The sequence below is a fragment of the Cryptomeria japonica genome, chromosome 6 (genome assembly GCF_030272615.1).
Source record: "Cryptomeria japonica chromosome 6, Sugi_1.0, whole genome shotgun sequence".
NCBI classification, from domain to species: Eukaryota; Viridiplantae; Streptophyta; class Pinopsida; order Cupressales; family Cupressaceae; genus Cryptomeria; species Cryptomeria japonica.
In genome coordinates, this window is record NC_081410.1 from 529,409,062 (window position 1) to 529,425,221 (window position 16,160).

The window sequence follows — 16,160 nt, forward strand, 5'->3', positions numbered from 1 at the left end:
TTACCTAGCAACTCCTTGAGCCTATGATTGTATGCTCATGTTCTAATGTTTCCCTTGTTTGGTATTATAGATTTTAGCAACAATTTCATTATCATCTTGTAGGAGTTAAACTCTGCTTGGAACACCTTTTTCAACTTTTCCCAAGATTTTGTGTGTTCATCTTCTAGTTCTGAGAACCAGTTGATGTCTATTCCCCGTAATGTTGCGGGAAACATCCTCAACTAGTAGTCTTTATTTAATTGACTGCTTGCCAACCAGATGGTTTCGCATGTCGTACAACACCTCATAGGATCCTCTGACTTGTTCCCCGTGAACTTCGACAGTTTCTGCCGATACACATTCACACTTGCCGGAGGAGTCACCATCTTTCTTGCTTGCTTACTCCCTTGTGTGTTGGACCTGGGTGGACTGTTTTGACTGCTATGTTCCGGTGCTTTCCTTGCATTCTTGGCCACACGTGTGTCCTCTAAATGTCCGCTTGTAGTGTCCCCAACACTCTGGGTACTTCCAGGCTCTAACTTGTTCGTATGCTCCCTCCGTCTAGGGGTCTGTGGTTCAGATCCTCCAATTCTTGTTTCCCTTGAGATGGATACACGACTGTAATGTCCCCTACTCGGATTTGGTCTTATTTAACCATAATCAATCTATTTTCAAAGTACTAATGGCTTAAACTAACTTGATTAAGAGTCAAGTCTATCTGACGCAAGTCAAATCTGTGATATTCGATCTATCTTTAGTCTATCAAGTACTTGCTGACTTACCATATTAAATAATCAATCTTATTCTGATTCCTTTATAAATCATTTACGTATTTATTAATTATTATTTGTATGAATTATTATGTAATATTACAGATTAATTTCTAAAAGTATTATGTTAACCATAATTATTATATTAATATCTATTATTATCAATATCTATATTTACAATCATTATGTTACTCCTTATTCTGATTTGAGTATATATATATATAAACAAATGAATTAAATTAAATAATATTACTAATTATTTATGGATTTGCTAGTATCCTTTTATATAATTTACTAACACTACTACCACTTAAAACAATCCTAATTGGTAATATGTTTAGGGGCTGGTATTGGTAGACAGATCTGACACATGTCAGATCTGGTCTGCCACTGTCATGATACTTGATATCATTATTAAATATATTGCACTCTAGGTTAATATTTTCATTAATATTAAATTATGCATAGAAACATTATCGGACTTCATATAGTAGAAATACATCCCCACGCATACCATCAAGGGCAAGGATGCTACCGCCTGCAGCTTAATACTGATCTGATCTGTTCTGATTGGTGGTTCCCCCTATTTTTCTCCTTTCGAGTGCTGATCTGCTATATGTATATTCCTCAAATCAGTATTGGAGGGTTACGTCCTTTCCATGGTCCACGACCCTCCTAAAAGTGGTATCTCTTAATAACCATCCCTTGCCCCTTCACTAATGAATTGCTGTTGTCAATCTTTAATGAGTTCGTTGACTAAGTGTAATCGTTCCATATCAATGATTAATTACACTAGTCAATATAAGCACAATTCGATGCTCCTTTAATCATACTAATCTCTAACGTGTGCCTTACTTATTGCTGTATTGTTGTCTTGTATAAATATCGCTGTATGTACACAAGTTTATGCTTCGATCTCTATTTTTATGAAGATAACCACTGCTTGATAGATTGCTGTTCTGATCAACGGCCAGTTCGATCTGCCATATACCCCACAATCAATCTCAAATCGCTGTGTGTCATAACACATTGTCTTCTTGTTGTTCATATACCACACAATCAATCTCAAATCGCTGTGTATCATAACACACTGTCTTCTTGTCTGCCATATACCACACAATCAATCTCAAATCGCTGTGTATCTTAACACCCTTTTATTTGTCTTTGTAGCCTCTGCTTTAATCAAATGGATTGTTACCTTTAACCATGAGTCAACTCATTTGTGATGACTTGTATTTGTTTCTAATTACATCGAATCTCCAATATTAATAATTACATTGTATTTGTTTATAATTTATAATATATTAATTATGTTTATAATAATCTTGATATTATTAATAATAAATATTAATGAATATTAATTAAATAATAATATTTAATAAATGAATAAATATTAATATTATTAATAATAAATATTAATGAAATAATAATATTTAATAAATTTCAAATAATCATTAATTAATAATATTAATAATTGCTTCATTAGGAGATATATATAATGATCAACTAGGGGATATGACAACGACGGAATATGTCTATAAGTTCAGGATTTCCCTCTTCGTACTCCTTGTCCAAAGTTGACTGTACAGATGGATTGTCTGATCCTCCAACTGGATTCACCTCAAATGTTTCTCGTAATCTTCTTCTTCGTTCTCTTTGTTCTACGATACTTACAGATTGCTTGATCGCTTGGTCTTGACTATCTTGTGGCCTCTTCTCGCCTTTATTGGGATCCAAGGGCATCAATCACTCAAAGCTGACCCAATTTTGTTCAAGGCAATAATGCCAAATGTTTACTGCTATATTTGAAAAACTAAATATAGGAAGTAATAATAAAGATGACAATGCATACTAGATGCAGGAGTAAAATATATCTTTATTTGCACATGAAATTATTATAGAGAAGAAGACCAGAGATGGTCGGCTAAGGATTACAATTGATCTGAATCTATCATACTTCCTTCTTTGATGGTGCACAACATATTTAAAGGACTGGGCAGTTGCCAAGAGGAACACAACACAACCGTCAACCAACCGACACATATAACTACCCAAGAGTGACTACAAACTTATTTTGGACAATTAATGCATTGCTGGATAGCCAATATCATCAAACATAACAATAGGCATTGTACACTGACTACAGTACTCAATATAATTGTAGACTCTAAGACTCAACCCTCTAAGAAGACTTGATCTGAGTCTTGATGCCCGCAATGCTTCCGCATAGGCTTATTTATAGGAATGAACTAATCAGACTATAAGGTAAAAGGGAATTTGAATTAGATTCATGGGTAGACTGGTTATTCCTAAAAGGAGATTTATTGGTCATAAAGAACTGACATTGACAGTCCTTTACAAAAGATTCCTTCTTATCCGCCACTAGGACGGTACATATTATTCCCATCAAAGCTCCCACTTGAATTTGATGCTGGAGATAGGATCAAAGGTGTCAATTCACCAGGATCAAATATCTGTTCCCACCCAAGTGGTCTCCATCGTGCATGAATTTGGAATGTGTTGTGGATGTCCCAATCTTGGAGATCGTTGTCATACAATAATTTTGGGAAAAATAAGATTCCCATTTTAACTTTAACTTGACAATAATTCATGTGACAACATCTTGAGTTAATTAATGATCAGGATTAACATGTTCAGGACCAGCATATTTGAAGGAATCTTTGATCGGTGGAGTGATTGGTGTAGAATAGGTGACTAACCATGTGAAGAATGATCTTCTGATAAGATCTAGTAGAAAATAATAAGAAAGATTAGCATTTAGTCTCAGAATTGAGAACTGGCCATATCCTTCTCTCTAGATATCAGGGGTTGAGATACATCGTGTGTGTGATAGTGTCTCAGTTGCTGAGGTAGTGTAATTCAAATATTTAGGATTGTCTTCTCTCATCAAAATTGTTCTCTGTGTAAACCACTGTTCCACGGGGACACATCTGCCCCCAAAAATTCCCACGTCCCCTGTATGAGGACATTTCTGAGATTTGGGGACTTGGCAGAAACATCCCCCTAGAGCACAACCACCTTTGCCACCTCCGCCCGGTCACTTGCTATATGGCACATGCTATTACATACTGATTGCAACCTTTAATTTTGTGAAAACTAGTTTGTCTTTCATGGGGCACTCACAGAGATGTTATATTGCAGATGTTGCCTTGAAAATTTCAATTCAACTCACTTTGTATATCTGCATTACCACCCCCAATCGCCACTCTGCCGTCATCCCCTTGTCATCCCCAAATTTAGGTCCTTGCTCCCCCTGTACCCACGTCCTTGCATCATCCTGTCAGGAAACTTCATGGAACTTTGGTGTAAACTGATTGAAGATTTTGAAATAAACATTAAAACTTCATTCCATTATAAAACCAGATAACTAGATGAAGCAACAGGACTCTGCATAATCACATTAGGAGGTTGTCTAGTCAGATAATTGTAAGGATATTTTGCTCCCTTAAGATATGTTGGGCTTCATAATTAAACTGATTAAGATATTCTTGACATCTCAAATATTTTCCTTGGCCATCGTTTCTCCCATGATCTTTTTCTTTGAAGGTTACAAATCTGCTACAGTCTATCCTTATGATAAACTGCTTTAAATGCATAATTGTAAGGCAAACATCTTTAGATTTTTAATAACACCATAGATTTTTTTGACATCTTTAGGGAAAACTCCAACTGGCATATTCAGCAACTAGTTCTTTCCCATCCTTTACGAAACATAAATGCCCTCCCCATGCAAAATTTGAAGCATCTTTATACAAAATGAATTCATCAGTTGTTGGAACATAGGAAGAGATTGTACCTTCTGTTCGATAGTTTTTACAACGGTAGCATGAATCTCAGACCATTGAGGCTTTATCTTGGTGAGTAGCTACTGTAATGGTTCTCGGTCAAAACCTGCACTTGGATATAAATTATTTACATAATTTAATATTCCTAGGAATCCTTGCAGATCCTTAGTATTTAAAGGAGGCTGAAATTCAAGGGTCTTTTCTTTAATATGAGCTGGATCTCAATTTTACCAGCATTAACAATCATTCCTAAAAACTTACAAGAGTCTGTGAACCATTGAATTTTAGAAAGGGACAAAACAGTCCCTGAATTTAAAGCTAACCTATAGAAAGTTTCAAGATGATATTTATGCTCATCAAAGTCATTACTAAAAACAAGAATGTCATCAATATAAACAAACTGGAAGTCTTCACAGCACTAGAAAATCTTATCCATTTGTTCTTGGAAGTAAGCTGTTGCATCCATCAACCCCCATGGTATAACAGTCCATTCAAAATGGACAAATGGATACCTAAAAGCAATCTTGTACTGGTCTTCTTCTTTGAAACAAATTTGGTAAAATCCTGATTTGCAATCAAATTGAGAAAATATTTTTGAATTAGTAAATTTTTCCACTAAATGACTTAATTGGTGTTGATAAGGGAATATTAGAGTTATTGCATTTAAAGGCCTGTAATTAATAATCATTCTTTTCTTTTGCTTTCTTTTCTCAGCTTCCTTGCAAACCATAAAAGCATAACAATTGTAATTAGATTGAGAATGTTTGATTTAATTCCCTTTCTTAAGTTCATCTATGGCAAATGTTTGATGTACTTCCCTTTCTTAAGTTCATCTATGGCTTGGGCCATATCAGGATAGTCATGTGCTGGTATTGGAATCCCTTTCCCACATTTTATTTTTCCTCCATGTTGTAATCAGATCTCCATCTCTGACATTTCTTTTTCCCAAACTTTTGAGGATAATGCCGCTTTGAGTTGAGGAAGAGGTTCAACAGTCTTGATTCTGTTTATAACTGGGTAGTTCTCAGAGGCATATATATACCACCTAGGAGTACTGATTTTTTCACCATTTAAAGTGAACATAAAATTTTCTTTGTACATCCATAAGGTGCATCTCTGTTTATGAAGTTCCCTCAAAGAAGCAAATCTAATGGCATTTGTTTCATGCTGGCATACACAGATTTAGAGTAAATTGAATTTCCTAATGTGCAGATCTAAGTGCTAAAAAACAGTCAACTCACTGTAAGTGTAGAACAGTAGTGATCTGGAGTTACCACTGCTTAGGCTCCTTTCTAGTCTATCAGTGCTGGAATCTCTGTGCAAATAAGTTTGCTGAATCCGATCTGCTAGTCATGCTAGTACTGTCAAGAGATAACCAAAATTGGCGTGATGATGTGGCAGGCCTTAATCCACAAATAGTCCTCTTGCTATGGCTATGATGATACCAGTATGTGATGATCAAACTGCCTCTCTTAGGATATAGTGCCTGAGAAAAATGATGACTTGAGGAAGGTTTGTCTGAAATCCAAAGTTGCAGTCCTGGGGATTTCATCCCAGTATAGTAGATAATGTTTGTGAACATAAATTGCCCTTTGTAAGTCTACACACTACCTCTGATGTACCTTTAGGTGCAGGGTACTGGACTGGAACAGCTCTCCTGTGGAATGATAGACATTAGTTTTCTTTAGAGTCACTTCAACTGACAATCCAATTAGTTATGCTCAGGAAGGGGTGGGATCCTAATTGGCTGCCCTGAACTGAGGTTTTCGTCCAGTTACGAGTGTTATCTGCACTTCTGCAAATTTGGAGTCTAAAACTTGTGATGATCAAAAGATTGCAATTGCACTCACCTTTATACCTATTAGGTGGCGCCAAAAATAAAACTTTTGCAAACAGGTCAGCCCAGAAAATTCTTGCAAATGGGTTGGCCCAAAAGGAAAATATATTATTATTTAAAAAAATATTTAATAATATTATTATTATTATATTAGTGTTGAAAAACACTTTTATAACTAAAACAAATATCCTCACGATACTGGTGCCTTAGGGACATGACAGTCAGCCCCTCAAATCGGTGCTTGTCCTCGAGCAACTTCAGTTTTGGGTGCTTGAAAATCTCTATACCTTCCCAAGTTGCGTCCTGGAGGGGTAGATTCTTCCATTTCACCAAATATTCCAGAATAACTTTGTTTTTTCAGCTTTTTCTGCTTCAGGTTGTAGAATCAATTTCCTCTCATCATCAAGTGGTGGCAGCACTAATGAAGGGGTGACTTACTGTCCAAGAGCCTTCTTTAGACATGACACAGGAAAAATGTTGTGTAGTCTGCCGTTTTCTGGTAGTTCCAGCTTATATGCAACCTTGCCAATCATCCTTATGATCTTGTACAGTCCATGAAAACATGGTTTCATCTTCTTAGCACCACTTCTCTTGAGTAAAGATTGCCTTTAAGGCTGCGATCTCAAAATTACCATGTCTCCCACTGCAAAAACCCTCTTGGTTTGGTGACAATCAGCTTCCATATTTTGTTAGTTTTGGGCCTGATTTAGATTGTCTTTGAGAGCATTCAAAGTGTCCATGCTCTGCTGTAACACATCCCTTGCCCTGGGGACTTTACAATCTGAAAGGATCAAATCAATGAATGAAGTGGCATCATATCCATAGAGAGCCTTACAAGGGGTCATACCTATTGACATGTGATGTGTGGTATTGTAGCAATACTTTCCAAGGTGCAGCCACTTAATCCATGCTGTTTGTTGCCCTGTAACAGCCTTCTAGCCATTTGTTCACAATTTCAGTTTGCCCATCAGTTTGTGCATGATAGCTAGTACTTAGGGTTAATTGCATGCCTGCCAATTGAAAGAGCTCTTGCCAAAGAAATCTGATAAACTTTCTGTACTTGCCACTTACAATGTTCTTTGGCAGTCCATGAATTCTAAAAATCTCTCTGAGAAACAGATCAGCAACTTGAAAAGCCTTGTACTCTGAAGAAATTGCATGAAGTGAGCCTATCCACAACCACATAGATACAATCTTTGCCTTGCACGGGCAGTGGCTGCTACAAACCAGCTGGAAATACATTCTTTGTTTTATTTTGTTGGCATACCAAACACTCTCTAACATGTTGTGACACATCATTTTCAAGCTCTTGCCATGGAAAACGTTCATTTACTTGGATGTCTTGTATAAGCTCGACTGACCAGCAAGTGGTGTGTCATGACATGCCCTCAAAATTCTTTCCTTCACCTTGGACTCTACATAGATATAGCTGATCTTTGTAGAGGATGATCTCATCAACTACCTTGTTTTGTTTTGTTTTGTTGGCATACCAAACACTCTCTAACATGTTGCAACATATCATTATCATTTTCAAGCTCTTTCAATGGTAAACATTCCCTTGCTTGTATGTCTTGTAGAAGCTCAAATGATCAGCAAGTGGTGTGTAATGACATGCCCTCAAAATTCTTTCCTTCACCTTGGACTTTACATAAGATGTACCTGATCTTTGTAGAGGATGATCTCATCAACCACCTTGAACCCATCATCTTGCAACTTCCCATCCAAAATGTCAATAGCAACTGTATTTTTAGCATATTCAGTCATTATTATGGTAGCCTTCCAATCAACAAATATATCAGTTAGAGAGCAAAATTAGGGCTTCCTAGAGAGTGCATCAGCCACCACATTGTTCTTTCTCTTAACATAGTCAATGTCAAAATCATATGCTTGAAGTTTACTCACTCATTTATGCTTCCTATTGTTCAAATCCTTCTGATTGAGGAAGAACTTCAAGCTGTTATGATCCTTTCTGATCACAAACTTCCCACAAACCAAGTATTGCCGGAATTTGGCTAGTGCATGCATGACGGCCAACATTTCCTTGTCATAAATAAAGAAGCTCCTCTTCGGCTCATTGAGCTTCCTACTCTCAAATGCTATGGGATGTCTATTTTGCATCAAGACTGCTCCAATACCCTCTCTTGAAGCATCACATTATAAAACAAAAGGAAGTGAGAAGTTCTAAATAGCCAGAATAGGGCATGAACTCATCACCTTCTTAAGTTTATCAAAAGCTTGCTGCATTGCTGGATTTTAAGAGAATGTCCCCTTCTTTGTCAAATTGGTCAATGGGGCTGCAAGTTGTGGGAACCCTTTCACAAAACTCCTATAGTAGCTGCAAAGCCTCACAAATCCCCTCAAATGTGACAAATTTCTTGGTCTATGCTGAATTGCTTTGATCTTCTCTTGATCCACGTTAACCCATTGGGCTACTGATCTTAAGTCCTGTTGTGACCATTTCACACATCGCCCCATTGCAAATGGGGACCCCCTCTTTTTGCTCGTTTTTCGCTCGCTTTTCGCTTCGCTTTTAGGGTTTTGTTAGTCAGTCAATTGTCTGGATTTAGGGTCAAGCCTTAGGGTTTTAATTGCCGTCTTTTCATGCCAGAATCCAGTTAGTTTTGAGAGCTTTTGAGCTTCCTTTCGAAGGATGCAAATTTTGAATGCAATGAATTCGCCAAAATGGTCTATTTTCAATTGGAATTTTGAGTGCAGAGCTTAAATTTGTCTAAGTGTTGAAGGTGAAATGTGAATTTTTGTCCAATTGACTGATTTTGACCAAATTTTGACTTTTTTGATTTTTGATCCCGGGCATTGTAAATGATTTGTTTTCGCCGTGTGAAGTGATAAAATGTGTAAAATCATGATATTTCGGCCTGTAGGAGCAAAATCGCTCCTGTCCCTCAGTGAAGGACCGGAGCTCGTTTTCGAATATCTTACTGTCCTTGCAGGGTCAAGGTGAATTTCGAGTTGGAAATGATAGAGAAAGGCGTGATCTTTCCATTGAATATAAATTGAAGATTTTCACAAGCACAGAGGTGCCTCCAGGAATCAAAATCGCTCCTGTCCCTCTCCAAGGGACCAGAGCGATATTCTTCATAAGGCGAGATTCAGGCGAAGATCAAGTCAAGTTTATGTTTGAAGGCAAGGAAGGAGGTGAAATGAACTCATTGAAGATAAATTGAAGATTGCCAAATGCCAACAAAGGACCAAAATGCTTAAGTTCGCTCCTGTCCCTCAGGAAGGGACCAGAGCGATTTTTGTTGTAGATGATTTTCTTGCCAAGTTACAACCGATCTCAAGGCATGGATGAATAGAAGGGTACATTACGAATCCGTTGAATATAAGTTTTGAAGATGACGAAATGAAATGAGGCCTACAGAGCTAGAATCGCTCCTGTCCCTCTCCAAGGGACCAGGGCGATATAATGATTATATTGCCGTTCCTCCAAGTTCAGGACACTCCAAGGCGAAGAACAAGGTGGCAAAGGCGTTACGAAGTGTCCCAATGAAGAACGAAGTATCCAAAGTTGCTAAATTGAATGGATTTACACTAAGACCCCTAGTTCGCTCCTGTCCCTCTCCAAGGGACCAGAGCGAAATTTGCATAAAGGCATAAATTTTGAAAGTTTGTCAAGCATCAAGCGATTAAGGAGGGTCAAGGGACGTCATATCACGCATTGAAGGTAATGGCAAGCTGAAGAACGCAAGAACAAACTCAAAACCTTGAAGTTCGCTCCTGTCCCTTGGGAAGGGACCAGAGCGATGTTTACTATATTGGCTAATTCATGCAAAAATCACGTAAGGTCAAGACTTCACAAGGTTCTAAAAGGTTTAAGGCGTCTTTTGAAGGAGATATACAAAAACTTCAAACGTAAAATGATCGTCAAATTGAATACAGAAGCTATATCGCTCCTGTCCCTCTCCAAGGGACCAGGGCGATTTATATGGAATCATTCATTTTCCTTCAAGTTCATGCCAAGTCAAGGTCTTTCGGGATCACACAATGTATAAGGTGTCATTTGAAGATGATTTACAAAGGTTTCGAACGTCAAAATGTTATCAAATGAGCTATAGAGCCTATATCGCTCCTGTCCTTTGGACAAGGACCAAAGCGATTTTTACAAAAACACTCATGCTCCTTCAAAATCAAGACAATGCAAGGATTGGCGAAGTCAAGGACGTCCTTTGGAAGGCAATGAACGAAGAACGAAGATCAAATGTTTACAAATTTGAGCCAGAACATGGAGATCGCTCCTGTCCCTCTTCAAGGGACCAGGGCGATATTTGCCAAAACACATGATATCCTTTAAAGATCACGTTGAAATAAGGTTGCACAAGGTTTTAAACATCATTTGGAAGGTGATACAAAGGAAGATAGACGTTAATATTACCAATTTGAGCTTAAAATGGAGAAAGACAAGGATCGCTCCTGTCCCTCTCCAAGGGACAAGGGCGATGATCCTTTAAATATCAAAATGTCTTGTGAAAAGCAAGTGGGACGAGCATGGAATGAACAAGCGATGTTATTATTTGCCTTATGATGAAAATTGGAGTTCGAAGATGCAAGATCAACGTGAAAACATGAAGATCGCTCCTGTCCCTCTCCAAGGGACCAGGGCGATAATGGTTATAAAGGCACTAGTTCATACAAGCAAGACATTCAAGTTCAAAGGACCTAGCCAAAACGCTAAATTCAACGTGGAGATGGAGATCTTGAACGCCAAAATTGCCAAGATCGAGACAAAATTGATGGATCGCTCCTGTCCCTTAGTCAGGGACCAGGGCGATGAGGTTTGAATCTCCCCACTTTTCATTTTTGGCGCTCAAACAAATGTTTTTTGAATTTATTTTAAATGCTAAATCGATAATTTTTGAAATTCAATAAATTAGCATTTAAACATTGCGCTTAATATTAATTGATTATTTTGCCTTTAAAAAATCGAATTTATTAATTTAAATGATAAAGGCATCTAATTAATTAATTAATCAATTTATTAAAAATCAAAGGGAGCGCTTAAATATGGAGGTCGGCCTTCATTATTTAATTAAAAATCGTTTAAAAATTGCTTTATTTCACAAAAGTCGGCCTTGGGGGTGAGTGGTGAGATGAGCGCTATAAAGGGAGAGTGAAATCTTCATTTTCACATCATCATTTTACCTTTCCACATGCGATTTGAGGAAGACAAAGGAAAGTGCGAAGTTGTATTCAAGGTGGTGCGAATTTGATATCCAAAGGTGGCGCTAATATCATTCAAGGTGGTGCGAAATTTGGAGATTCATTTGTGCGAACTTGAAGATCTATTGTGCGAGCTTGTCAAGCATTGGAGATCACGTCAAAGATTTCAAAGGTGGCAAAATTGATATTTTGAAGAAAGAGATCACGTTGAAGGCCATCTAACGTCAATATTGCCTGGGCGATTTTATTCATTTTTTGCATTCTAGAGTTAGCTCTCGATTTGAGGTATGGCGATTTGGTTTTATTGTTTTATTTGTTGATCGTCATATTTTAAATTTTGAATTTTGAATTTTTTGAAATTTTGAATTCCTAGCTCAATCGTTTTATTTTAGGAAATGATAACTCAAAGACTTATCATGAATGATGCTCAAGTATGCAAAGCACCTCATCTATATGATTCAGATGATCCTCCCATGTCTTACTGTAGATCAAAATGTCATCAAAGAAAACCAATTCTAATTTACTCAATTGTAGAATGAATACCTGATTCATGTATGACTGGAAAGTGGTGGGTGCATTGGTCAATCCAAATGCATGACCAAGAACTCATAAGGCCCATAGTGACACTTGAAAGTTGTTTTGTGCACATCATCCTCTCTAACCCTTATCTGGTGATATCTTGAACGTAAATCAATCTTGGAGTACACTGCACCTTGCAACTCATCTATCAACTCATCGATCTTGGGTATGGGGTAGTGGTTCTTGATTGTCTTTTTGTTGAGTGCTATATAATCAATGCACATCTTAATTGCCCTGCCTTTTTTCTTAACCAATACCACAGATGAAGCAAATGGGCTCGAACTAGGTCGTGTGTGTCCCATATCCAATAACTCCTTAATAGCCTTTTCAATCTCTTCCTTGTATCTCCTAGGGTGACGATATGGAGTAATGATGATGGGTTTTTCTTCCTCAAGTTTAATCATCTGCTGAAAACCTCTATCCTATGTTAGACCAATAGGAGTGTCACCAAATACCTTCTTGTGTTTGTCCACGATGGATTGAATATCAACATGGTAGGATCTCCCATCCTTGGAGGGACTTGTATCTGTAATCAAACACTTAGCTGCCCATGCCACCTAATCTCTACGAAAAGCTCTCTCCATCCTCTTGGCTGAAACCATCATGGGGCCCCCGTTGGAAAGACCATGAAGAGCCACCTCCTTCCCATTAGATTTGAACTTTAACTCCATGGTTTGATAACTTTGTGTATATTCACCAAGTGAGTGCAGCCATTGACGCCCAAACCCAACTCTGTATCGCACATGCCAATCACATAGAAATCTTCGCTGCAGGGAAGAGTACACCTGTTTGACACTATAACTTTAAATCCTTCGAAGCCTTCTGTCTTCACTGCCATCCTAGTCACTAACGCTTCGTCAATGAAATTGTGGGTGGCTCCACTATCAATTAGAATTGTCACCCTTTGTCCTCGCAAGACTCATTTAGCATGGAAGGCATGATATCTAGGTGCCCCTGATGGTGCTGCAAGTGTACCCGTTGGATGCTCTCCTCGTTGGTTCTCATGCTCAGCCTCATCCACAGCTACCTTGGGCTCAGATTCATCATCCTCTGAATCCTCATCAAAGATCACCTCTATATTGTGTATTTGCCCCTTACCCAAGATCTTGTGGCCTGTCTGCCATGATTCAACCCTTTTAAGAGTTGGACCATCTCAACCACGGCATCCCTCATATTAGCTTGAAACTCTTTGCTTTCCCTGATGAATTCTCAAGAGTTGTCTTCATCTTTGTCACCCATGGCTGCCTCTTTCTTCTTCTCCCTTTGCTGACACGTTAATCCTCTGTCACTCAAGCTCATGAATCTGTATTACAAACACAGGCTGGCAAGAGGCTTTGATACCAATGTTATATCTCTAGGGCAGAATATAAAATAGTTTCCTGTGCAAGATCTAGGGCAGAAATTAAAGCAAATTTTCAACTGTTGTTATTGTTTGATAAATTTCTGATTATACAGTGCTTACATAACAATCAAACTGATTCAACATTCATTAAATCACATCAACTGTTCCAGCAATAAAGGAAATTTATAATTATTCCCAGTCAATTTAGAGATCCAACGGATCAGTCTAGATTTGCTTTCAAGGATCCTCTGATTTCAGTCTAATACATGAAAAGACCAATTCAAATTGATGCTGGCATACACAGATTTATAGTAATCTGAGTTTCCTAATGTGCAGATCTAAGTGCTAAAAAACATTCTACTGACTGTAGGACAGTAGTGATCTGGAGTTACCACTGCTAAGGCTCCTTTCCAGGCTATCAGTACTGGAATCTCTGTGCAAATCAGTTTGCCCAATCAGATCTTCTAGTCACGTTGGTACTGTCAAGAGACACCCAAAATTGGTGTGAGGAATTTGATAGGCCTTAATCCACGAATTGTCCTCCTGCTCTAGCTATGATGATTCCAGTATGTGATGATCAAAGTGCCTCTCTTAGGATATAGCGCCTGAGAAAAAGGATGACTGGAGGAAGGTTTGTCTGAAATCTAAAGTTGCAGTCCTGGGGATTTCGCCCCAGTACAACAGATAATGTGTGAGAACAACAATCTCCCTGTGTAAGCCCACATGCTGCCTCTGATGTACCTTTAGGCACAGGGTACTGGATTGGAACAACTGTCCTGTAGGATGATAGGTGTTGTTTCCACAGAGTCGCTTCAGCTAACGATCCAACTAGCTATGCTCAGGCAGGGGTGGCTTAATACCTGGCTGCCTCAAACTGAGGTTTTTGTCCCAGTTGCGAGTGTAATCTGCACTTATGCAAAATTGGAGTCTAAAACTTGTGATGATCAAAAGAGTGTGATTACACTCAACTATATACCTGTTAGGTAGCACCAAAAACAAAATTTTTGCAAACAGGTCAGCCCAGAAAACCCTTGCAAACGGGTAGGCCTAGAAGGAAAACATATTATTATTTATTAAAAATATTTAATAATATTACACTTTTATAATTATAACAAATATCCTCACAATACAGGGGCATTGGGGAGATGACAAACAAATGCAGAAGGCTTACCTTGTCAAGTACATCGATGATCTTTGTATATAATGGAGTGTCCCTATAGACAAAAAACCTTACCTATATACATGGAGACTGCTTATTAAAAATATTTGGTAAAAGTCTTCGAGCATATAAAACTAAGATCAGAGAAACAAAGCTACTCAATGGAACCCTCCACCTTCGAGGTGGTTGGTAATCATACACACACTGGTGAAAGTCATTTTCATCATAAACACTATCTATTATCACATGAACCTCCTGTAGTAGCTCCCCAATAACACTCTAGTGACAGACACAAACACTCCTGGTGTTTTTCTCTGCAAGGTAAATATCTCCCTGGCATGACCTTGCTGTGTAAAGCATCAATATTTCACTCAAAATTTTGATGGATATTTCTAATGATGTTGGCACAATTGTCATGACTGGTCCTGGGAATATTACTCTCCCAAGGAAAAGCTTTGTTCGTTCAGAACTGTGAATTTTTTTGAAACTCCTGGAATTAATATTGGAAACATAAGCAACATCTAGAATATTATACAAGATGGCTGGAAACTTTTATAAATTATTAATCATTTTTTAAAGTTTGAAGTTAAGCGACAGGAAAACATTTCGGAAATTCTAAAATGGTCTGCCAACCAACAGGAAATGTTTTTAGAGATATAGTCATGGACTTCTATCTTTGTCTTATCTCACATAAGAAGGATATATTTATATCAAGGGCCTCAAAGGACCAGGAATTTTGGGTCTTGACGATACTCACTTTAATTTGTTATTGGGTGGAGGATGCTCTTCAGGTTTTGCAACCCTAACTAGCTCCCACACTATCAGGTTTTTGGCAATGAGATGTAGATCAATTTTCAACTTGATGATATCAAACAATTTTTACTGTGCTATTTTATGGAATTGGTTTTCATCATATCTTCATATTATCTTATTTATGCACTCCGTTTTGGACCTTGGTTTTGTGCTCCAGTTGTTTTGTATGCATTGACTTCCATGGTGTTTGAATGGTTGTATTAATGCTGCCAGCTTTTGAAACATTTGTTTTTTTGCCTAATTTTAAATTTATGTTCAATGGCAATGTTGATGAGGTGTGGTGAAGTGTGAACGTGCCTGAGCAGCTGTACTCTAGTAAGCTAGTAACCCAAGGGGATTTTTCCTACACAGAACTTAGAAGGCCACACAGCAAAGGGGATTTAGAAACCTAAAAATTTAAAATAAAAATGTCTAAATGCCAAAAAGAATACATGACTTGTGAATATCCCCATTGCATTCCCCCACTAGTAACCCAATGGGATTTGTTCTTCCTAGGAGGCCTCACAATAAAGGAAATTTAAAAACTTAAAAAATAAAGAATATGAAAAAGGCAAAAAATCCTGCACTTAATACTTCCCATTTTTTTCATGTGAGCACTAAGTGTACCAGGAGCAGCCCATTTGTGCACACATTGGCATATATTGTTTCACTTCTTATTTTTTCTGTAATACTGTGTTAGTAATTCTTATTGTACACC

At 37.8% G+C, this 16,160-nt stretch overlaps 1 protein-coding gene across 1 annotated transcript in view; it reads left to right on the top strand.

The window, feature by feature from the left end:
• Positions 1 to 16,160, top strand: part of LOC131067985 (inositol phosphorylceramide glucuronosyltransferase 1) — an 89,522-nt gene that overhangs the window by 19,162 nt on the left and 54,200 nt on the right. The window lies entirely within an intron of this gene.